Source organism: Podarcis filfolensis (assembly GCF_964270895.1).
Source record: "Podarcis filfolensis genome assembly, chromosome: 2".
NCBI classification, from domain to species: Eukaryota; Metazoa; Chordata; class Lepidosauria; order Squamata; family Lacertidae; genus Podarcis; species Podarcis filfolensis.
Genome location: NC_139605.1, coordinates 40,670,581 through 40,696,395, shown reverse-complemented (window position 1 = coordinate 40,696,395; position 25,815 = coordinate 40,670,581). Strand labels below are relative to the sequence as shown.

Sequence of the window (25,815 nt, the reverse complement as noted above, 5' to 3'; positions counted from 1 at the left end):
GGCGGGGGCACTTCCTTTTAGTCGATTACACCCAGACAAAAAGTAATGGAACTGAAAGAAGGGCTTTTTTTACTCTCTCTTTTTAATTTTGCTGAGTGACAGAAGATTTAAATGCAAAGTGGATCTAATGCACACCCTGAAGTCAGCTGGCAGTATGCAAATGACCTGTCAGATTAAAATCTGAATGAAAGAGATAACAAGCTTATCTTCATAACAAAAGAGTCTTACGGGCAAACTATTTGACGCACTGTTGATGTTTGTTTTAACCCGTAGGCTTTGGACAGGGCAATATATATTGCAAAGGGGCTCCTGCGCCTTCTCCTTCGCCACCCCTCCCGGTTTGCAGAGCGGGCGTGTTTGTGTTTGCACTTTGCAACAAAAGGCAAGTACTACAGCACAATACATGAAAAAGCCAGCAAGCGAGGGTTTACAACCCTTGCTTTCAAAGGGGCTGCGGGATTGCACACCAGCAATATAGCACGCCAGCCAGCCCATAGGTCATCTCTCTCTCTCTAGCAACCCCACAGCTGCAATGAGAATGAGCAAACACAGCAGCAGGGGGAAGATTTAAACCCGGGAGGGGGCGAGGCGTGCGATTTATTCATCTGGCACGTGCGGAGGGGCCGGGTCTGGATCAGCTGTATTTAGTTAGTGAAAGGGCCAAAGAAAAGGAAGCAAGCGAAGTTCGCCAGAGAGAGGGAGGGGAGGGGGTAAAAAAAAGGAAAGACTTTGAATACCCCTACGGTTTAGAAGAAAGAAAGAAAGGGAAAGCTGCAGGTGTTTGCAAGGCGGCGGCTGCCGTCGTGGAGCCACAAGGCCAGGAATTAGCAAGGGAGAGGCAAGTTGCAAAGGGGCTAATGGTGTTCGGGACAGGGCTTTGCATTTTTCTTGCCCTTCTTCAATGCCTGGATGATCCGCGGCCCGCAGGCCGAGGCGGCCGGGCGCTGCCAACGCACGTGGCTTACTTCAAAGGGGAAGGAGGTCTGGGGCAGGAGCCGGGCCCAGCTCGGCGCCTCATGGCGGGAGGCGCGCGCGGGCTCCAGGGCCTCTTCCCTCGCGTAGGAAGCCTGGGCGGCCCTTCTGCCTTGCAGGCTACAGCCCTCGCCGCCCCCCCTCCCGCTCTGCACAATGAGGCGTGTGGGAGCATTCAGCCCAAATTCCTCGCCCGGCTGGTTTTTTCTCCCATTCAGGCCCTTCAAAACCCCTTAAGCTTCATTAGCCAGCTAGTGCCAGAGGCAGGCCGCGCGCCCGTTTCCCTAAACAAAAACAAAATAGCAAAGCGAAAGCTCCCTCAGTTCGCCCTCTCCCAGGCGACCTTTATACTGATTAATGTTTTCACAAAGTTTGCGCGAAGGCTAAAGGTATCTGCTGCTCAGTGCGCGTTCCTTCCGAATTGTTTCTGTGGGGTATATGGGCTGTTTTCCGCAATACATACGTCATGCAGTTAATAGCACGTTAGTAGTGGATTTGTAATGGACCCGCCACACATCCTCTTGCTTTATTTATTGTTCTTCATCCTCTCCAGTGTTACTATACGGTTACCCTCTGGAGGGGCACTCTTGCACTACAGTGCAACAAAAGTGGGTGGCACCCACACTTTGCACTCTTTTCTGGCCCCTGCTAAAAAAAAAACCCTTTTTAAGGCAAGCCTATCCAGATATGTAGACACTGTCATGAGTTATAATCCATTTTAACTTACTATTTTGGTTATTTTTGAAGACCGAACCCTGTTGCATGCAGCGATAGACATACAGCCTGGTGATCTGTGACCTTCTCTGCATGAGGGACAATGTTACTTGTAGGTCATGCATGGGTTACAAAGACTAAAACTTATTCAAATGAAAATTGCATATGACCAGAATAATTCCTAAGAAAGCAAAAACCAGGTCAAAGCAGTACAGTTAGCTTTTGATTCAATTTGATTTAATATTTTATTCCACTTTTTGAACAACAAATGTTGAGCTCAAAGCAGCTCACAATAATTGCAATAGCATTGTGGAGGGGCAAACCATTGTAAACACTATAATATCAAACATAGTAACATAAATAAAGCAAACAACAAATTCATCAAAACAATACAATTCAGTAAAATAATAATAACTACCATTCTTCCATTCTTACCATTCCATCTAGTAAGAACTCAGAAACGGCAATATCCCCCCTCCCTTCCCCACAGGTGGGCAGGGTTTGCGGCACCAAGCAAGGCTCACCTGGGCGGGTGCCACCCACCTGCTTGAGCTGGTGAACTCAGAAACGGCAATAGTAAGAGATCTTTGGCCTCATAGACCATGTCATATCAAAATGGGGTTTCCAGTGCATTGCCACCCAAAATGTGTCCAAATGCATTGTAACTCTTGGAAAGAGAGACGTCCTAAAAGTGCAGTGTGCAGTGCTTGTACATGTTTAAGGATTGCTGTCACAGGGAGCTGCTTCATTTTGGAGACCCAGATGTTTTCTAGGGTAGTTCTCCTTATGCTCCTGGGATGATTCGTCAATCAGGTAGGATCCCAGAACTGAAACTCCAGTGTGGGGGAATTGAGAAGAACCTATGTTGAACGACGTGGCCCAGGGAGAGAGGGAAAAATAGTGGAAGTGAACAACTGGCTTCGCAAATGGTGTAAACAGGAACGGTTTGGATTCTTAGATCACGGAATGCAGTTTCTTGAAGATGGACTTCTGGCAAGCGATGGGCTGCACCTCACAACGGTTGGGAGGAATGTTTTTGCAAAAAATCTCAGAAACCTCATCAGGAGGGCTTTAAACTGACTAATGTGGGGGAGGGAGACAGTGGTCCTGAAGGTAGGAGTCTATCAATTGATGAAGATGATCATCCAAATGTCATAGACCGAATGGAGCAAACAGCACGCAGACCTAGTGGTGGGAGGAAAAAATCCTTAAATAAGAGACACGGGGGAATGATTAATGGACTTCAATGTCTGTACACTAATGCGCAAAGCATGGGAAATAAACAAGATGAGCTTGAGCTCTTGGTGCAGCAAACTAAATATGACATAATAGGAATCACTGAAACCTGGTGGGATAAGTCCCACGATTGGAATGTAATAATGGAGGGATACAATCTATTTCAGAGAAACAGACCAGACAAGAAAGGAGGAGGAGTGGCGTTATATGTCAGGGATGTGTATACCTGTGAAGAGATCCAAGATTTAGAACCTCAAAGCCAAAGTGAGAGCATTTGGGTCAAAATTAAGGGAGAGAAGAATAACAGAGACCTCATTGTGGGAGTTTACTATAGATCCCCAAGCCAAACGGAGGACATAGATGATGCCTTCCTGGAACAGATGGCCAAGCATGCAAAAGGAAGGGAGATAGTAGTAATGGGGGACTTCAATTACCCGGATATTTGTTGGATGTCAAACTCAGCCAAGAGCATAAGGTCAAACAGATTCCTCACTGGCCTTGCAGACAACTTCATTGTCCAGAAAGTGGGAGAAGCAACAAGAGGAACAGCCATTTTAGATCTGGTCCTAACCAATGTTGATGACCTGGTTAGTGGGGTAGAAGTGGAAGGATCATTAGGCGCGAGTGATCATGCTCTTCTGAAGTTTACTATACAGCGGAAAGGAGCAGCCAAGCATACTAGGACACAATTTCTCGACTTTAAGAAAGCCGACTTCATAAAACTTAGGGAAGTGCTGGGTGAGATCCCATGGACAGTAATACTAAAAGGAAAGGGAGTTCATGATGGCTGGGAGTTTGTTAAGAGGGAGATAGTAAAAGCACAACTTCAGGCAATACCAATGAGACGGAAACATGGAAGGTGCCTAAAGAAGCCAGGGTGGCTATCTAAAGAACTTTTAACTGAGTTAAGATTAAAAAAGGATGTGTACAAAAAATGGAAAAGGGGGGAAACCACCAAAGAGGAATTCAAACAAATAGCCAGCACGTGTAGACACAAAGTCAGAAAAGCTAAAGCACAGAATGAACTCAGGCTTGCTAGAGAGGTTAAAAGCAACAAAAAAGGCTTTTATGGGTATGTTCGTAGCAAAAGGAAGAACAAAGAAACAGTGGGGTCACTCAGAGGAGAAGATGGTGAAATGCAAACAGGGGACACAGAAAGGGCTGAACTCCTCAATGCCTTCTTTGCCTCAGTCTTCTCCGATAAAGAAAACAATGCCCGACCTGAAGAATTTGGAGCAAATGATTCAGCAGAGGAAACACAGCCCAGAATAACTAAGGAGATAGTACAAGAATACTTGGCTAGTCTAGATGTATTCAAGTCTCCAGGGCCAGATGAACTGCATCCAAGAGTATTAAAAGAACTGGCAGATGTGATTTCAGAACCACTGGCAGTCATCTTTGAGAATTCCTGGAGAACAGGCGAAGTCCCGGCAGACTGGAGGAGGGCAAATGTTGTCCCTATTTTCAAAAAGGGGAAAAGAGAGGACCCAAATAATTACCGCCCAGTCAGTCTGACATCAATACCAGGGAAGATTCTGGAGCAGATCATTAAGCAAACAGTCTGTGAGCACCTAGAAAGGAATGCTGTGATCACCAATAGTCAGCATGGATTTCTGAAAAATAAGTCATGTCAGACGAACCTGATCTCGTTTTTTGACAGAATTACAAGCCTGGTAGATGAAGGGAACGCAGTGGATGTAGCCTACCTTGATTTCAGCAAGGCATTTGACAAGGTGCCCCATGATATTCTTGTAAAGAAGCTGGTAAAATGCGGTCTTGACTATGCTACCACTCAGTGGATTTGTAACTGGCTGACTGACCGAACCCAAAGGGTGCTCATCAATGGTTCCTCTTCATCCTGGAGAAGAGTGACTAGTGGGGTGCCACAGGGTTCTGTCTTGGGCCCGGTCTTATTCAACATCTTTATCAACGACTTGGATGATGGACTCAAGGGCATCCTGATCAAATTTGCAGATGACACCAAACTGGGAGGGGTGGCTAACACCCCAGAGGACAGGATCACACTTCAAAACGACCTTGACAGATTAGAGAACTGGGCCAAAACAAACAAGATGAATTTTAACAGGGAGAAATGTAAAGTATTGCACTTGGGCAAAAAAAATGAGAGGCACAAATACAAGATGGGTGACACCTGGCTTGAGAGCACTACATGTGAAAAGGATCTAGGAGTCTTGGTTGACCACAAACTTGACATGAGCCAACAGTGTGACGCGGCAGCTAAAAAAGCCAATGCAATTCTGGGCTGCATCAATAGGAGTATAGCATCTAGATCAAGGGAAGTAATAGTGCCACTGTATTCTGCTCTGGTCAGACCTCACCTGGAGTACTGTGTCCAGTTCTGGGCACCACAGTTCAAGAAGGACACTGACAAACTGGAACGTGTCCAGAGGAGGGCAACCAAAATGGTCAAAGGCCTGGAAACGATGCCTTATGAGGAACGGCTAAGGGAGCTGGGCATGTTTAGCCTGGAGAAGAGGAGGTTAAGGGGTGATATGATAGCCATGTTCAAATATATAAAAGGATGTCACATAGAGGAGGGAGAAAGGTTGTTTTCTGCTGCTCCAGAGAAGCGGACACGGAGCAATGGATCCAAACTACAAGAAAGAAGATTCCACCTAAACATTAGGAAGAACTTCCTTACAGTAAGAGCTGTTCGACAGTGGAATTTGCTGCCAAGGAGTGTGGTGGAGTCTCCTTCTTTGGAGGTCTTTAAGCAGAGGCTTGACAACCATATGTCAGGAGTGCTCTGATGGTGTTTCCTGCTTGGCAGGGGGTTGGACTCGATGGCCCTTGTGGTCTCTTCCAACTCTATGATTCTATGATTCTATGATTCTATGATTCTATGAACAACTGGAATATACCCAAGAAAAAACAACAGGCTTTACACAGTATCTGAATAAGGGGCTTTGGCAGGAGCTCAGAGGAGCAGTTTAGAAGCATTGGCAAGTTGTACTGCAGTAGGCATGGAGTATCCGTGCTTCCTTATTTACTGCTTGACTGGAACAAGAAAGAATTTAAATAAAGATACAAGTATTGAAGGCTTATTTAGATTTCAGCTTCTTTTTTGGTGGGGTGGGGAGAGGCAAGAGCAGCATAACAGAATCTTACTTCAGTTCAGGAGGATTCACTCAGAACAGTTCTTGCAGGATTGACAATGCAACTAATTATGCTTTGAACACTTCTCCCGGAGATTTTATGATGTTCTGTTTGGAGGCAAAGGTCCACACTGCAGAGCCCAGCAATTGCCTGTCTGTGAAGGCAGCACAATCTGGATAATACAAGGGGTTACGCAGAAGTGGTCTTTCTTTGGCGATCACTCTTAGCTGAGTAAGATTGTCTTCCACGAAAACGGTCTTAACAGTGAGCCCACAAGTGACTGGAGGCCAATTCTGGATCCACATGTCCTTCCACAGTGGGAATACAGGTTTCCGGGTGGGAGTTGATCACGGTGAGGGTTTGCCAAACGTGCCTTCCTCTTAGCTCTTTTTTCCTTTTCACCCTGAGTTCGGGCTTCTTCAAAGTCCATGACACCTTTGGTAAAGGCTTTTCTCCAGTTGGAGTGTTCGCAGGCCAGTGTTTTCCAGTTATCAGTGCTTATACAGTCATACCTTGGGTCTCAAATGCCTTGCGACTCGAACGTTTTGGCTCCCAAATGCTCCAAACCCAGAAGTGAGTGTTCCAGTTTGCGAACATTTTTTGGAAACCGAACATCTGACGCTGCTTCCGATTGAGTGCAGGATGCTCCTGCACTCAATCGGAAGCCATGCCTTGGTTTTCAAATGTTTTCGGAAGTCAAATGGACTTGCGGAACAGATTCCGTTCGAGAACAAAGGTACAACTGTTCAATTTTGTGACATGAAATGCCCTCTTCCTCCACAGCCGTGCACCTGCCATTCCATGGAATTTTGACTTTTTCTCTTTATTATTAATTTTTATAAGGATGGTGACTCTCTCCCCGGTTTTGTAGTGGCCATTTCAACTTTCCAAAGAATCAGTTCTTACCTCCCTTACCTTATGTGAAACTGACAAAGATGAAACTTTCTTTATACTCCATTCTCCATCCAGAAGGACAGGATAATTAGATGTGACAGCTCACTGGAGGCATGATAATGGCTAAAATGTGCTTTTTAAGGGTGGAGTGAGGATATACAGTGGTACCTCGGGTTACATACGCTTCAGGTTACATACGCTTCAGGTTACACACTCCGCTAACCCAGAAATAGTGCTTCAGGTTAAGAACTTTGCTTCAGGATAAGAACAGAAATTGGGCTCTGGCGGCACAGCGGCAGCAGGAGGTCCCATTAGCTAAAGTGGTGCTTCAGGTTAAGAACAGTTTCAGGTTAGAACGGATCTCCGGAATGAATTAAGTACTTAACCCAAGGTACCATTGTACTTTGCAGGATCAAATTGATAACCCCATAGTAGCAATCAGCCTCTTAACGCATGCAGGCGAACTTTCTGAAGATGAAGTTGGGAGTGTTGAACCAGGAGTGGGGAGACCCACGGTTCAAATCCCCTGCTCAACATACACTTCTTTGGGTGACCTTGAGCCAGTTGCTATCTCTCAGCCAGGCCTACCTCTCAGGGTTGTTGTGAATATGAAGTGGGGGTGGGGAGAGCCATGTATGCTGCCCTTGTGCTCACTGGAGCAGAAGCAGGACATAAATGAAAATTCTAAAATGCTCTAACCCTTTCCCCCCAAGACATTTCCAGGCCACAGCAGTGCTTTTACAGGAAGATTCCCTGTAAAATCGAGGCTTGGAAAAAACGGTAGTTATTTGCTCATATGCATACAATCCATCTTTTCTAACAAACAGAATGAGGTCATGCAAGGACATCTGGTATTAGGGCAATGCACCATATTGGGTTGCATTCCACTCCACCGAGCCACTTTGGAATAAAGCTGCACTTACTTTACATGTAACTTTAGGGATGACATACAATCCCCCTCCTTCAGGGTTGTGCTGGGGGACTGGGCAGAAAAGAGTTACTGGGATTTTAGGAATTTTGCTGATGTATTTTGGAAGAGGGGGAGTGGGAGTGGAGAAGATCCCTTGGCATTCCCAAACAGCTGGGAATCGACTGGCTTATACTTCCGGGGGCCATTTAAATATGGAATAAATAAGGAAGATGTTGTTCATTTTGTGTGAGTGTCTAATCCCACATTCTGAATACAAATGGATTTAACCTTGTCCCTTCAAAAGAGCTGGGGACAATCAGAATCATCTTTACAGAAGACTGCGCCTGCTTTTAAATTAGCTTTTTAAAAAGTAGCAGCCATTCTCTCCTTTCCATTTTCCAATTCCCATTCACTGTCAGCGCAGATAAATACAGGCAGGCCAGGGCTAAAAGCTGGCCTAAAGTTCAAAGAAAAGTACTGGGGGGGGGGCATTCCTGGGCCTCCAAAAACGCCTGCTGCCAAATGTTGCTGGTCTGAAGCCATGCAAGTACTGCATTCGGACCCACTGCTGTAAATAGCCAATAAAGTGTTGTTGGTTTTATTGCATTGATTGCATCAATTATTAGAAATTGCCATGAAAGAAGTATCGTTTAAAATAAACACATTCTTAACTTTTCTTTTAAAAAGGGGGAGAAAAGAGCTACAGCATTTGAACCTATTGGGTTACTAGATTGCCAGTTACTATAAGTGATGGATCCCCCTCCCCCCCCAATCTATTTGCTTTCTTCAGGAATTTTCTTCCAGGACAAAACAATGGATATGTTGAATTTCAAGTTCCTGCTCACTATCATGTGAATCTCTCCCTAACCCAGTTGATCCCACTTCCTAAAATTATTCTGAAAATAATAAAACAAAACGTTAATAAGCTAACGTCGCTTCCACACACAGGAGCGTTGTTCATATTATGTGCAATGACCTCAAAATGTTGTTCCATATTATTTTCCCATTTAATCAAGACTGCAGAAAATCTGATAGTAATTTTGGATTAAATGGGGGGACGGGGTATAGATGTTTTGGTGAGGAAGATGCCATTTGGAAACTCTGAAAAAATTTCATGAGCAGCACCAAATCCACAATAAACCAGTGTGGAAGCACCCTACATAAAATTTTACTGGACTTGCAGGTGCTATTTTTCAGTGTTTTATCATAATTTGCTAAGGGGATATATATGTCCTGGCAGACAGATTTGCCCCCCCCCCCAGCAGCGCCTTGTGTACCTTGCTTATTTTCACTGTGTCTCTGTCTAGAAATTTGGCTGTGGAAATTGTTTGCCTTGTTTGCTTTGATTGCCATCATTATATGTTCAAACCGGCAACAAAATTCTTCTATATAGGGAAAAATTCAAGAGAAGGATGTGGAAACATGGAGCATCTCTTCAGAACTTAAGAACATTTCGGCATTATAGCAGAAGAATATAGCCTTTACAGATACATTTTTTGCCATGTCTAAAACCTTTGGTCTGAGGAAGGAAAGTGCTTTACAAAGCTTAGGAGTATTAGGCTAGGTAGATGAAAGTGCACTACTGTTTCTGCTTGACATCATAGTACAACGACATTAAAGTACAAAACTGGTTAAAACACTTCTTCAAAATGAAATGCAGTTTTCAAGCCCATTCTAGCTTTTGGTGCCATGTTTGAAGTATTCACGAGTTTGTCTTTCTCTTTCTTATTTATTTTCACTATCCGGATGTCATTCAAGGTGGATAATCGCATTATTTTCATCATCATTAACACATACTTTATATTTATACAGTGCTCCTTACAACCTCCCTGTTGTTGTTGTTGTTGTTGTTGTTGTTGTTGTTGTTAAGAAGCCATGTTAGCCTGTATTATTCACAACCCCCCAATTTTGCAAGTGGGGGGGCTGAGGCTAAGAGAGCTGGGGTCACCTAAAGCTCTTCCAGACAACTTGTTTATGGAGCATTCATCCCAATTTGTTTTTACAAAGTTTGCATGAAGTTTATACGTTTATCCATTCATTCTGCACTTTTGTTTAGCAGCGATTGTATGACATCATGTCAGGTGATTGTTATCCCACACTTTGCAGCACATTTACTTACTGCAAAGAGTCCAGTTGGGAGCGGGGGTGGGCTCCATTAACAGATAAAACATGATAAAGTGTCAACAGCATACAGAGAATGGCTGTAGTTCAGTGAAAGAACATCTTGCATTGCCTGGAGAAGTTCCCATGTTCAGTCCCTGGCATCTCCAGTTAGAGATGGGAATGTCTCCTACCTGAAATCCTAGTTTGCTGCTGGTCAGTGCGGACAATGCTGAGCTTAGAATTAGGGTCAGCAAACTTTTTCAGCAGGGGGCCGGTCCACTGTTCCTCATACCTTGTGGGGGCCGGACTATATTTTTTTGGGGGGAATGAACGAATTCCTATGCCCCACAAATAACCCAGAGATGCATTTTAAATAAAAGGACACATTCTACTCAGGTAAAAACACACTGATTCCTGGACCGTCTGCGGGGCAGATTTAGAAGGCGATTGGGCCAGATCCAGCCCCCGGGCCTTAGTTTGCCAACCCATGGCTTAGATGGATGAATGGTCTGAGTCCAAGGCAATTTCCTATGTTCCTATGAGGGGAGCATAAAAATAGGTAGGAAAACAACCAGCCCAAACCAATTCTATAGCCAATGGGCCAACTAAGCTGCAGAAAAAGCAGGCCACTACAAACTGAAACAGCTCCAGCAGCCCATCTACCAAATCAAACTGGCTCCAATTAAAAAAAACGGAAGGAACAACCTGAGCTTGAGCAAAACTCCATAAAGCCAAGGTAAATGGGACTGTCTGACACCTAAAACAAAATTGGGAAGGTATCAGCTGGACCTCTTTGCATGAAGAGTTCATCAGGCCGTAGAAAGTATAAGCCCACCTTAAGGAGGGCCACCAGGGATGCTAGTAAAAGAGCAGGCAATTCTGTTTCCCTGATGCTTCTAAAGTAAAAAATAGCACTTTGATTTGTGCCCATTGCACACCTGTAAACTGCTTGCTGCAAGTGAGTTGTATTCTTTTTGTCATCTGGGTCTCTGATGACAGATATGTGCAAGCGGTAGGGCCAATAACATTCTTTTCTGGACAAGTGTGACTTCTCTGGACTTGTTTCCCAGTCTGAACTAAACCATACTCTGGCAACGGTACCAGACCCCTTCTGCTTCTAGTCATCCGAGTCCTGTGGCAGAGACTTACATCAGCTATTGTGGCTGCAGATGATGGATCATGTAGTGTGCTTTTGTGTGGTAGCTGGAAGCGTTTAGGCGAGCATTGCTGCCTTTGGTATATGACGGTATTTAGATGCCTGTTGCATAGTTTCAATCTGCTGTCTAGAAAATAGACCATCCAGATCAGGCAGGAGTAGTGTGGAAGTCAGTAAAATGCTGGGAAAGCCTATATTTCATAGCCTGCAAACAAACAAGGCCATTTTGGGGGTAGTTGCATGTTTTTGGTATCCAAACAACAATCCCTCTGCGTGCCATGCCTTTCCCCCCCATTTCCCTTAAGTTTTTCCCTAGAGCATGATGTTAGTATGCTTCATTTCAAACTGCCCTTTGCTGGAATACATTTCCTTCAGTGTTCCAGAAAGGACAGCTGACTTCACTTTGCCTGCCTAGGTTTACAACCCAAAATGGAAGCAGCTCCCATGGTCTGCAGATACAGGCTGCTCCTAGTGCCTATAGGCCAGGCGAAAAGAAAGAGCAGCCCCACCATGGCTGAGGCGTCATGACGTGAGAGACCAGCTTTCTCCCTCATGAAGGAACATCGAAGTCTATTAGGGGAGAATGGTTTTAATTACTGACATCATTTCTAAGCAATCTTGCTGAAAAGTGACCATTTGTGGTCAGGGAGGGCACGTGCTGGAATGGGGGGGGGGGAGCATGTGTTTTGAGGCTGCAGAGGGGAAAGTTTCCATCCTACAGCAAAACTGGCTTAATAACCATTGCAAACCCAGCTCTATTGTTTGAAACTGAAATGCTCCAGCCAGTTGCTAGACAATAAACCTGTTGCTCCGAAAAGAAAGCAGTGGGTCAAAAGAGATGTTGAGGCTTTGGCTCTGTCCTTCTTTGGTGCCCTGCAGATTGTTCACACACTCCGATTTTCAGGAAAATACACTGTCGTTTTCATTGCGTACAATACAGGCCATTCTCCCAGGCCTAGGGTTGTAACCAGTGTCTTTTTGCATAGTGTTCCACTGGTGCAGTGGGGCTTCTTCTGTTGCATGAACCCAAAATCTGCTCCAGAGGGCCCCCAAACCACTTAGTGCTGATTTTAAGTCTGCACAGGGGACAGGAAAGGAAGAAGAAGCTCTGTTGGGTGCACAGCAGTCTGTTGTGCCAGCTGAACTGCAACATTGGATGCAGCCTCTCATTTCTGATAATTTTTCACTGCATAACACTTGCATCCAAAGTTGATCCTGGTGAAATGGCAGCGACTGTGTCAAGAAAAGCATTGCACATCACACACTTCCTTGAAACAAGCTGCTGTTGCTGCAGTTTTTGGTTTCGTGTTGGGAATCTCAACTTCCTTTCTTCATTAATTGCAACTTTATTTTATAAGCTTGCTTTATTTATGAATGAATGACATTTCCAACCCACTCTTCATTGCCAGTAGAGTTCTAGAGTAGGTTACAATTAAAACAGATCAACATACATAATTATCATCATCATCATCACCACCGGGGTGGGGGCAGATAAATTCTAACCAGCCAACATTAAAATAGACTTAAGTTCTGGCACCCAACAAAAGGCTGGCATCAACAGCTTTAAAGAGTAAGTACCAGCCATTGCATATCTCAGAGAAGACAAAATTCTAGAGCTGGAGCACCATCAACATGAGAGAAGGCATTCAGGGATCCGGGCCCAAAGCTGTATACAGCTTTGTAAGTCAATACAAGTACCTCGAAACCATGAATGTCATTTGCTTTAGAAGCTTAGTGGCTGGATGGCAGATAACAAGAGTCTTTTATTTGTTGCTGGCTTGCAGGATCTGTAAATTCATATCTGTGGTGAAAGGAGCTGAATCACCATGCACAGATAGCAAGCTTGGGCCCTTATTCATTGCAACATCTTCTGCTTACTATATTCCTCCAAGTTATGCTAATTCCTTTCAGAGATAATGCAAACGAGTCTCTGAAGTACATTTATACTGTGGTACCTAACTTTTGCCCATCTGATATTCTGGACTTTGGACCACACACTCTCAGATGGTGACACACATTCCTCGTTTTGGAACTTCGCTTAGTACCGGGGACAAAAGTTTGTACACGAAGCAAGTTTTGAGAGAGGGAGCAAGGCTTGCCACTTCAGGTTTCTTATGCACTGTAATTTTGTAATGCCGAACCTGTGTTATCCCTGGTTATCTGAGACCCTACTTATCTGAAAGGACTAATGCATGCTGGTAACTTGTAAGGTTTACAGGGTCTCAGGCAGCTGCCTCTTATTGTGCAGGCAGGTAACTGCAAATTAGACTTAATCATCTGGTTCACCTCAGCGCTGCAATACGAACCATGTTTAAATGTTACCTCACAAATGAGAAATAAAGCGGTTCAAATACGCCAAGCCTTCATCAGATTAAATCAGAAACAAAGATTCTATGTACAGATGGACCAAAGTGGTTGATTTCCAGCATGGGAATGGAGTCAAGCCGTATCATAACTGCTTATTAAGGTGCCTGGAGATCTGGAGAAAAGGAAGTGGTGCAGCATGGCAGGACCTTGTGAAGATTTCTGTTTACAACTCTACTGTGCTGCATTAGCGTTGGCCAACAGAGAGATCATTTTGGCTGAATGAATTGACTGAAGCGATTTAGTCCTGATTCAGCGGAGTGATCAGGGAGGCAGTGGTGCTAACTTGCCTGGCAGGCAGAATCTGGGTACCACTTTGTACTCTCAGCCTACCCAAAGAAGGAGGAGGTACGTGTAAGTTTGATCCCCACAACTGACTTACAGCGTTGTAACAGATCTGCATGTGTAACCCGCACGTGTCACATGGATTGCTGTCGCTGGGATGGGGGCCACTGCCTCTCTTTGGTCTGACCTTGATCGCTGCTTCCTATCCCAGAAGGATTTTATATTTAATTATGTTTTGTTTTTTAAAGGAAATGAAAATTTAGGAGGTACAAATCACGAACATTTTCCTGCTCTGTCGAAATGGGTTCTGAATTTTTCTTTTTTCTTTTTCTCCCATATAATTGGAGCACTGGTCAGTTTCATAAGTACTGTATATCTCCCGACTCTGTGAGCTAGAATCAGAGCCATGCAGATAAGGCTGTCATCAGAGATAACAGCAGTCAACAACCCACAGTGTCATTATCTCAGCAAAAGGAAAAAAGCAGGCAGCTCCCCTCAATATACAAACTGCAGCAGTTATATATGTCTCCTTTACAATGATAGATGGGATGGGATAAAGGGGGAATCTAACAGAAAACCTTCAAAGCCTGTCTGATTACATCCTCTCTGTTCCAAATGGTGAATATTCTTTCCCCCCCCCACCCGCCCCCGCCGCCTTATGCAGAGCAAACAATGTGCTTCCCTGTGTGTGAGAGAGACCAAAGTGGCTGCAATAGAAAACTCTCACTCCCATGAACCTTTATTCAAATGGAATTTCTTAAGATGAAATAATGAAGCACTGATTGTCAAATATGCCCAAGTGGAAGGCAAACAAATCTACCAGATCAGGGCTTTTTAATTTGAAAAAATAAATAGAATAAACGCGAATTTATTTGCAACCGCTTGATTCCTCTCAGGAAACATTAAGCCCTCCCTTTTACTTTGCATTCCAACTTCAACAGCATAATAATCTTCAGAGTATGCCTATGTTGTGCAAACTGCTGAGACTGAACAGTCTGCAGTTGTGTGTGTGTGTGTGTGTGTGTGTGTGTGTGTGTGTGTGCACCCGTGCACCAGAACCAACTTCACCGCCACAGACTGCTGCTCCCAAACACTGACTTTTGTCTCAGCACCAATATACCGAAACATCTTCACAAAGGTAACAACATGTTGTAATTGCCCTTTGAGTGTGCAGGCAAATTGCAAAGCACCAATCCAGTTGATTCCAATTAAACATCCTCATCAAAGAACACTGAATTCCAGAAGCAAAATGTATCATCATCGTCACCATCATTATTATTAGCAACAACAACAACAACCATAATGAGACGTGTGCAAAAAGCAAAAAAAGCATTTAAAAATTGTTTCTGGCCCTGTTTTCTTCATGCTCATTTCTGAAGTGACAAGAAAGACACAAAGGGGCATTTAATTAAATCAAAGGGTAAGGGAGAGAGAAATGGCCATGGTGCCTGCTATTATGTTACAGTTCACTAAAATGAAAACTTATTTTTAAACCTCTGGTATTAATTTGAGATTATTCAGATACTTAATTAAAAGTGCAGCATGTGTTAAATATTATTTCAACAAAGATTATCATCAAAACCCTATGTAATAAGATCCTCCAGTGCTTAGAGCAATATTTTATGCAAATTTTCTGTGCCGCCAAATGAAGGTCCCTTCCTCCCCCCCCCCTTTTTTTTGGCTCTGCAATTTGCTGCAGCAAAATGCTCCAGCCAGGAGGAAAAGTTTCTATAATAGCAAAAATACTTATAGATAACGTAATGCAGGATATATCATCTTGGCGGTAAACATGCCTTCAAGATCAGCTCCTTTTGCTGATAACGCCTTCATCTAAATAAATAGAGAACAAATCCTGCAGACCCAGAGTCTACGATTCTGGCTGCAATTAATTGGGGTAACTTTGCACTCCACAAAGGCTGCAAAAATTTGGTTTTATGGGAATCTTGCTACAGACTGCAGGCTTTGGCCTCACCACTACCTGTTAGGAATTGGCCAAATAGTCATATCAGAGAGAAATTAGATTGTAAACTCTGTAGGACGAGTATTTCCTCTCAGAGCCTGCTCCTTTACTCATGTGAACAATCCCAAGTCTGATCGGCCTTATCATATGCATAATGTGCCAGCATCTGGTGTTTGCCCCAAACTTTAAGATACCTGTTTTTAAATTTCAAAAATTAATGCATTCTGAACAATTCATTCTGATTTAATGTAAACCACAGTGAAGTAAAAATGAGTACTGTTGAGACTCGTCATACCTGTATCTGCTGAAAGTTGGCCACGTAAGTCAAAGCTAACAAACTTCACAAAGCAAAGACTTGTGAAGAATGATGCACAGGTAGTGAATTACAATTTTAGGTGCCTTAGGTTGGAAGATATTGAAGACTTTTAAAAAAGGATGGTCTGCAATCGCTGCATATTGAATTAGCACAAGTCATGTTTACTATTCAGTAAATAGTTGTTCTCCTGGATATGCATATTAAAAGATGTGAAGCCAGCTCAAGTGTAGGCAAAACAATTATCACCAGTTTGTTGATTGCTTCAGCTATGACCTGTGAGAAGATTAAAAACCTGCAAGACCTTTGAAGATCTGAAATTGTTGTTTCTGTTGCATGATAATAGTATGAACATGACGCACTCAAACAAATAGTATAATTCCACTGCTTCAGTTTCTCTTTAGGATGCTGGTCTAACAAAACAGCCTAGGACATAAAACATTTTTCTTGAATCACAAACCATGAAAATGCTATATAGCTCCTAGAATCCCAAGACTTTAAATGGCGACATGGTCTGAAAAAGTGGTAGCTGGTAAATTGCCCTGGCTATGGAAGGAATGAAAACAAAAAAAATTTTTTTCCTTCCAGTAGCACCTTAAAGACCAACTAAGTTAGTTCTTGGTATGAGCTTTCGTGTGCATGCACACTTCTTCAGATACACTGAAGAATACACTGATACACTGTATATGGAAGGAATGGTTTAAAAGCATGAATAGTAACAATAATCAAACAATCCAAAGGAGTAAGATGCCAACCTTTGCTTTGGATTGTGACTCAAGAACAGGAAGAGGAAGGCTCCTGTGTATTTATACACTGAGCATTAAAAGTAATTCATTCTGACCACCCTTGATGTTTACTTAAGAAAAATAACAGGAAGTAAATTGGTGTGTGAGAGTGAATGAGTGAGAGGCGTATGTGTGCGCGCAAAATGATGGAATTGGCCAAATAAATGCTCACTGGTATTGACAGTTTTTGACTCTTCTCATATCTGTTTATGGATTTAAAAAACAAACAAAAAAACTTAGGAACAAGAACTCATCTACTGACTTGTTTGCTAAGTGTAACAACATTTTAATCATAATTATACAAGAGCTTTTATTTTTAAACGTGTTCATTTATATGCAATGAATCAGAACATCTTCAACAGATGGTATATCTTACCTTAACAATGAGGAACACCATCAATTACACACACACACACACACACACACACACACATCCATTTCTCTGACTTAAGTGAACACATCTATGTTTATGTGTTCTATTCATTAATCAAACCCTTTCTGGAAGAATCATTCTGTTACAACATCATACCCATTTACTCTGATATTTGGGTAGAAGTTGAGTAGCATGTTCCATGGGGGGGATAAGTTGCCTTCATTTTTCTCAGTGACATAACAAATTGGAATTGTGGGAATTTCATCCTGAAAATTGGGTATGAATTGTAACTGTAGATACAAAGCTATTACTTCTGTGCAAAAATATATTATTATTCCCTCATATGTCCCGTTTATAGGCCAGTGTAGCAAAAGTGGAGTTTTATTTTTGGATTCTCTCTCTCTCTCTCTCTCTCTCTCTCTCTCTCTCTCTCTCTCACACACACACACACACACACACACCCTTTAGCATCAAAAGAAACAGGATAGCACTGCCCTCTATTGGCCTGTGGGGAGAAAATCAGACTCCTGGAGAGAAGTTTACGGAGAATGAGAGGGTCTGACATCCTTAATCTCTACTGCCTGCTAATTAAAGACTTCTTGGACCTATCAGTTGTCATGAAGGAATCAGTGATTCTTTTTATTGTGTCATTTTCATCCCCATGACAACTGAGTCCAAAGGACAATGAAAATATACAGCCTGATGAAGCTGTTAAACAAGTATGAAAATGCCTGTGTTTTTTGCCCAGCAGTCTAAACAATGTGATAATGGCAATAATAGCTCTATTCACAACACAGATCTCTCCCAGAACAACTCTTGTAAACTTTCACTATCTTAACTGTTAAACAAAACTTGGACTTTATCAAGAACCCTTTGTGCTTTATCTCACCACTTTATTTATGTGCTATGAAATGATCCAGATAAGTGATAGAGCCTATCCAGGAAACTGAGAAGCGGGGAAGGAAATTCATGCAAAAGAAGCTCAAAAGCCAGGCGAAAGATACAGGGCTCAATGAAACCGAAGGAGAGCAGCAGGGAGGAAAAGGAGAGATGGGAAGAGTTACAGCTCAGGAATACCAGTGCAGAATTGCTGCAGGCAGCTTGCTGGAATGGCCTTGTTGCAAATAAAAAATTAAAAAGTTTTAAAAACCTGAACACAGCATGGGTTCTCTGTGTTTCTTGTGCAAGGTAAACGCCCCCGTTTGTCTTCAGAGTCCATCCACATGACTGCAGAGCGTGTGGCTGGTAGCTTTCACTTGTTTGAGCCAGGCTTGCAATTTATTTATGGGGAGTAAGTTGCATGGTCCCCATCGCCCTAGTTTGAAGCACCATCACTCAATCCCTTCCTGGTAGGTCTGCGATATTACTCTGACTGTGACTGAGGCAGGTTGATGGTAGAAACCCTTAATCCACTGCTATTTTTCTAGAAAAAGAGGTGCCAGAACTCACCATGAACGCCTCCCTTGTTCTCTTATAATGGCAACAGCGCTCACCTGAGACGTGTCGGAACTGAGTTCCAGCTGGGGAAAAAGCCCTGCCTAAAACTGCTATTTGGGCTGAGGGGAAACGCTAACAGAATTCAAAACATTTCCTGCTTCTGATGGATCCAGCATTTCTCTGCAGAGCCAGAGGTGTGGCCAAACATGGAGGGAGGGGACTAACACAGTAGTCATAAGGGGACATCTTGCAGCCAAGCTCCATGCATACTTTGTGGTATAGACAAGTCTGCTAGCAGGAAGAAGTTTATATATGGGCTCCAAAGGGCAGTGGGCAATTAGTACATAGCGGGAGAGGTGGAGCAAGGCAAAAAGTTGGCGAAGCCCAAGAGTTTTGTGATTTTTCAAGAGGAAGATGGTGGCTCAGGGAATATGGCTCCTTCTTCCAGAACATCTTTCCTGTTCACAATTCCTTTTAGCTATTGTTCCTATGAGTTGGAAGAACATTGAGGGGTGCTTGTTGATGTTGTTTTTGTCCCACAAAAACAAAAGTTTGCCACATTGGTGATGTAAAGAAAGTTCTTGGAGGGAAAGGGGGGACACCCTGAATTAAAAACAAACCCCTTAACTGCATTTTAATCTCTCTGATCCTCATTACTTTCGGAAAGTAGATAAAGTTAAGGAGACACAGTTCTCAACTCTTTTGCCTTTATGACCCTGTTATAAACCTTGATGGCTTGTCACAAGCACACGCCAGAATCACAGCCGTGGACATCTGCATCTCTTTCACACATTCTAGCAATTCTGCTCGGGGTTGTAATGTGCTGGCCGCGAGAGCCTGAGACGTGGATGGGGACCCCGAGTGGCAACGTGAAATGTGTTTTCAGTTTGGTCATGCTATTTGAGATAGCTGCTTGAATTCACGACAAATAAATAGAAAAAAGGTAGAATGTAATGGATCTGGCTTAATGAGATTTATCCCTGTAAATTAAAACTGTTTTGGCCAGCCACGAAGATCTTATGTTTGTTTGCTTGTATGGTTCAGGGCATGGTGCTCATTAACACCTAGAGACACTCAGATCGCATGTTAAAGCCAAAAATCCTTCACACCCTATAAAGGAAAAGTCAGCTGTCTGTGACCAATGGCCTCCTAGTCACAGGCTGCTCAGCTACTCAGCCCACAACAATAAGGCATCATTTGAAATCCCTAATGTCCTTTAATATTTTTTTTAAAGTTACTTCTTCTCTCCCCTCCACTCTTACCTTCCCTTTCCTCATTGGTTTTTCTTTTTAAAAATTTGTAGTAAGTTGCTTTCAGCTGTGGCACAATCCTGCCAGTCCCTATTAGTCTCAGCTGTTTCTGCAAGAGAATCAAATGTGTGATTCATCCTTTTCCTCTGGAATCAATGGGACTTTAGCATGGTTAGCTTTGGTTGGACTTATGATGAGAAAATGTAAATTAAGTTACAGATTGGCTTTAGGAATGGCCTCCTACATCCCCCTTAAACCTCATTTGCCTACGGCAAGGCTGCCATGCCTCTCTGTGACATCACTGCAGCTAAGCCAATGATAGGCAGCAGTCCTGATACTTCTGCCCACTTAGACCCATTTAGAAGACAGTTGCTCAGCCACTCATTGGCAGATGACACAGCAAGTTAAAACCTGACAGGCTAGTCAGGTTGCATGTGTCAAGGAAGTTGCATGTGTCAAGCAAGAACTAGCAATTCAAACATTCCTGCATTGACCTTTATTTCCCAAGAAGTTGGTGAAAAGCCACTCAGGACCACCACGAACAGACAATTCTGTGCAATGTGCATGGAAAGGTCAGTTTGTTAGTCAGGGCTTTTATTCAGCCAGAACTCACCAGAATTCAGTTCCAGCACCTCTCAGGTGAGAACGAGGCAGGTGTTCATGGTGGGTTCTGACACCTCTTTTTCTAGCAAAATAGAAAAAGGGAAGCAGAAATAAAGTTTCTGATATCAGTGTTGTCTAGCTTTGAATGGATGTTTGTTGATTTATTCTGATTAAAAGCTAAATGGCTGAGGGCAGGAGAAAAAGCAGATTGGACACATTCATGGAGGAAATGGCTATTGGCAGCTTCTTGTCATGATAAGAGGAGGAAGTATGCCTCTGAATGCAGGGGGACAAGGCGGAGAGGCCCAATATGATGTTATTGCTTCTATAATGCAGAACAACCTCTCTCTCTGTGTGTGTGTGTGTGTGTGTGTGTGTGTGTTTATTTAGAGATTATTTATCTGTATTTTTAATTTACAAACATTAAGAAGCCAAATCAAGTACTGACCATTTTGATAGGAAGCTCAGTTGACCAGTTAGCGAAAACTCTCTGCCTTTCAAAAACTGGGCCACCTCCCACAATGCCTCGTAATTGCCTTGAAAACTCCCCTCCGTTTTCGGAGAGGTTGATTACCTAAAATTCTCCAGTGCTGCCCTCTCTCCCTATTATGGATAGATAATTGAAGCTGTACAGTACACACAGACAGACAGAACAGCAACAATTATCTTTCCACTGATATGATATAACCATCAATAATGTGTGCACAGCATACCCTACAAAGGCTCTTTTGTGTATATGGAGGGAGATACATAGATACAGTTGCAGCAGCCCCTGTATCTAGTTAAGAGTTGAGCGTCGGGAGACCAAAAATCTACTTGTCACCCTTATTACTACTGCCTTTGTGCATGACCTTGGGCCAAGTATTTACATTTTATACATATCTCTCTTCGTCGGTAAGCCCACTGGGCACTAACTCTGTTGTATTCGCGTTCTGCAGCACTCCTAGTTCACATTCAGTTGTTAAACATCTTTTAAATAAAACAGTGATTGATTGTACCCGATAGAAGTGCTGCATAATTACTCCCCCCACATAAAAAAATAAAACCCTTAAGGTATTTCAGGGATGGATTGAGCCTCCAGTCTCTTAACCCAGGAACAAGCCTCCCTGAATACAGTGGGAGTGACTTACAAAATAAACAGGATTGTTCTGTGTATATGAGTTCTGAAGTAGTAATACTAGTCGTGGTAGCAATGTTTAACATCTACAGTTGCATGCATAGGAGCTGAGCTCACTCTGGTCACGCCCCCCAATATTTGAGGGGCCCAGGGGCCCCCAAAGTTGATGGGCATTGCCATTCAAATCATGAGCATTTGAAATGGTGCAGTTGATAGGGCGGGGCTTACCTGGCCCTCCCAATATTTTATTCAAGTTGGCAACCCCATATGCATGTGTTAATGCTGGTCACTTCTAGGTAAGTAGCTATAGTATTGCAGCCTTGCAGTACCATCTTAGCCACGCCTTCTCAAAATTAAGTTGCAGTAAGTACTCTTCAAGCACATAGTAATTTTAAAGTGTTCAAAGCACCTGGCATACAATATCTAAGGAATCCTTACAACACTCCTGCAAGGAAGTCAGCATTGTGGCCATACTCCAGAGAGGAACTGAAGCCAAGGCTGCTGAAATATACTCAGAGTCGCAAAGTGATTTCATGCTCTTTATTCAGCTCATAGTGGTGAGGAGGAATGAAAAAATAAAAGTCCCCTCAAAGTATCTGCTTTATATACATTATTTACACAATGGGCTGCACATGATTGGCTAATTCCGGAATTCTACTGTAAGCCAATCAGGTTGTGGATTCACTTCTATCTGGAGCATGATTGGGTGGTTCCTGCCAACCAATCATACTGCTGCATTGTTCTAGGACCAATCAGACTGCTGCATTCTGAATCCTATTATTCTAGGACCAATCAGACTGCTGCCTTTTGGATCCTATTGTTCTAGGACCAATCAGACTGCTGCAGTTTGGATCCTATTCAACTCAGTACATAACAGCTGCCGACTGAGTTCATGGTAAAAGCAAATGCAAATGCCACTTCCTGGTTCACGGATTTCCTGGTTCCTGTTTTTGTGGAAAAAAGATGCTCACCGTGAACACCTCCCTCGTTCTCTTATGATGGCAATGGCGCTCACCTGAGAGGTGCCGGAACCAAGTTATGGCTGAGAAAACTAAAACCCTAAAACCCAACAGTGGTGCCTCCCCTCTCTGAGAACCAGCAGCTTGAAAGCCTTGGGATGTAAGAGTCTCCTTGCAACCCTAGCCAAGTGAGTCCCGTTGCATTCAGATAAATGCGGTAGGAGCTGCAGCCTCAGTTCTCATGCCTTTGTCCCAATCTTCCAACAGTATAACTGCATCATAACTTTTGCAATGACAACACCATATGTAGTCAAGCAACTTAAAGGTGAAAATGGACAGCAGCTCTTGCCACTCACAACTTTAGAGAAAAATCCAAGATTCCTACGTATAATCGCATCCAGATTGCCTTTGCAGTTGTTTATTATTTATTCAAACCCGCTTCTTTATTTGCCCAGCTATTTTTGCTGCGTTTTATCAATGCACATGTGTTGCAATGGCAATGTAGTGAAGCATGTGGCTGTGTGCCAGTGAACTGATGGACTTGAACACAGTGTCAAATGGCACATGTTGCAGCTCTAGAATTAATGTGAGAAATTCTTCGCATCGAACCAAGATTCAGAAGAAAGAAGAGTGCAGGGCAAAGAGAAATGAGAAAGGGAAGGGAACGGGGAAACCCTTCTCACCCCCTTTATGTGGGGCGCAGCCCAAAGACATAGGCTCAAGAGCAGTGACCTACCACCACTCGAAAGGGGTGTGGGGATCGTATGATGGGGGCCTATGCCTATCCATGCATCACACATTATCCTTCATTAATGGTGGGTGGCAGGCAGGAGCCAATCCCTCCTGCACCTTGCCCCACACCTAGGCTATGAGCAGGGGTTGTGGCCTAGTGGTAGTGGATCTGCTTTTCATTTATGAGGCCACAAGTTCAATGCTGGGTCCTGTCTGAAACCCTGGAGAGCAGCTGCCACTCACTACCTAGGAGGCTGCCCTGATCTAGATGGGCCAATGGTCTGACAATGGCAGTGTTCTCCAAAGCAAGCCATTGTGGCTGCCTCCCCCACCTTTTGTCTCGCAAGCACCTGAAATTCTGTTTTTGAAGCATTGCCATGTGGCCATTTCTTTCTAAAACCACCCTCTCTGCTGGAGTGCTGAGGTGAGGGAGGGAGGGAGATCATGTGCTCACTTAAAACCTTTTATTTCTCTTGTAACACGGACATCTTGGAGAGGAGATTAACCAAAAGAGAGCAAGTGAGAGAGAGAAGCAAATGGTATTACTGATGACCTAATCCTCTGTCTCGCAGAGAGAGAAAGAGGGAAGAAAGCCTCTTGCGATCGCGGAGGAGAAACTTGCCTTGTAAACTTGTCTCTGGTTTGAAACAGAAACAAGAATGTGTGCGGCTGATACAGAGACACCACTGGAAGCGGGGAAGAGCTTAGCAAACCTGAGATTTTCCTTTTTTAGAGCAGCAGAGGGTATTACAGCTGTGTCCTGTCTGCAAAAAAATAAAAAAAAAATAACCCTGCTGATGAAAGCAATGAGCTGAGCGAACTTCCCTTTAGCCATACTGTAATCGCTTATTGGTATGTCTCCCTCTCTCTCCCCTCCCCCCCCGGCCAACCAATCCCTAGCATCGTGTATATACAGTACACACCTTTAGATCTTGCTTGCTATGGACTGAAAAGTTGAAGGTGCTATGAAAGAGGCATTGTTGCCAACAGCATGTACAATCAGCCCACATTTGGTAAGCCAGCTTTGTACTTTTGTGTCGCACGCTAAAAGCCTGTAAAAGCTGCTTGACCAAATGTGGCAGCGGGATAAAAGAAAGGTGTCTATGCGTCCTCACCGCTGTTCATGGTAGCTGTTTCGTATCACTTTCAGCCCTCTTCCCCCAACCCTTTCTGCGCCAGGTTGTAGGACAGTTCAACTATGGTTGAACTTGTACAAGATGTAGCGATGGGTGCCAACTCGGATGGCATTAAAAGATTAGACAAATTCATAGAGGGTAAATAAAGCCATCAGTGCCACTGTCGAAAGCAGTATGCCTCTGGGTACCAGTTGCTGGGTAGGAATCATAGGCATCTGGTTGGCTGCTGGGAGAAGATGTTGGACTCATCGGTCCTTTCGACTGATCCGACACACTGCTTACGCCCTCTTAACTACAAGGGTGCGATTGCTCCCCAATTCTGAAAAACAATTGCCCAAGCCCAAATCTGGGAGTTGCTATATGAAATATTATTTAAATCATGTAGTAAGCTGTTATTCTTGAGTCATTTGCCATGCACCTGTAGCAGTTTTCTCCATGCCAGGAATAAATGAAGGGGATTGTATTGGTGTAGTCAAGGACAGCCTAACTGCATGGTGAACAGTGTATGAGATATATGAGATATGAGATAATGGCCATCATATGAGATAATGGCCATCATAGCAGAATAATGTCATTTGGCTTCCACCTGAATGCTGTAGCAAATAGGCCTTACCTGTGTATCTTTGAGATAGGTTTTCATGCCCTGCTGGATCTATGTACATTCAATGGCAAGCCTAGGTGTGGAATGGACCAAAATGTGATGGTTAAAAGGAATTACTACAGGAGCCCAGGAACTGTCTCCTGAGGAGGTGATATGTTTGCTCCATGAAACATGTGATTTTCGCTATTCTGAATCCTTCTATAGCCAAGAACTGGGTATAATAGGCCTGGAGAGCTCTAATTGTCCTTCAGAACCTCTCTAAATCTAAATCTCATTTCAGTCTCCCCAAAGACAAAAGGAAAGTCTTGGTGGCTCCCCTAGCAATGCAGATTCTCATGCCCAGGCCTATGGAAGCAAAGGGAGCAAGGAGTGTGCTTACACTACCTCAGAGCAGGTTCACGGGGGAGTGACACAGAAGTAAAGAAAAACTGTACTGTGGAAATTATTGGGTTGCTGTGGCATCATTGATGTATGCAATAAAAATGGAAATATTAAAAAGGAACCACATGAAATTGGCAGGAGAAAAGAAAATGTGTTCTCTGACAGCCTGGCAGAGTTTCCCATTTACTCTGCATCCAGTGTCCTCCCACCGCTAGTTTCAGAAGCAGTGCACACATAACATGAGCCACAATCCACATCTGTCTGGTAGTTTCTTGAGAAATACTATGTTTGGATGTGTATCCCCCTAAACCAGCTTCAATCCAATTTGGAAATGTAAGCCCATGGATACTTTATTGCCCCTTTTCTACTTGATGAAGTGGGCAAACAGTGGAGGATTTTGATATGCAAATGCAATTC

At 43.5% G+C, this 25,815-nt stretch overlaps 2 long non-coding RNA genes across 2 annotated transcripts in view; one reads left to right on the top strand and one right to left on the bottom strand.

The window, feature by feature from the left end:
- LOC310757680 overlaps nt 1-20,556 on the bottom strand; it is a 50,881-nt gene extending 30,325 nt beyond the window's left edge. The window contains exons 1-2 of the long non-coding RNA XR_014545402.1: nt 20,483-20,556; nt 19,882-19,978 (exon numbers count right to left, since the gene is read on the bottom strand). This is a non-coding gene — a long non-coding RNA (uncharacterized lncRNA). The remainder of the gene's footprint in view (nt 1-19,881; nt 19,979-20,482) is intronic.
- Nucleotides 1-25,815, top strand: part of LOC310757703 — a 421,645-nt gene that overhangs the window by 45,285 nt on the left and 350,545 nt on the right. The gene's annotated exons all lie outside the window — the stretch shown is intronic.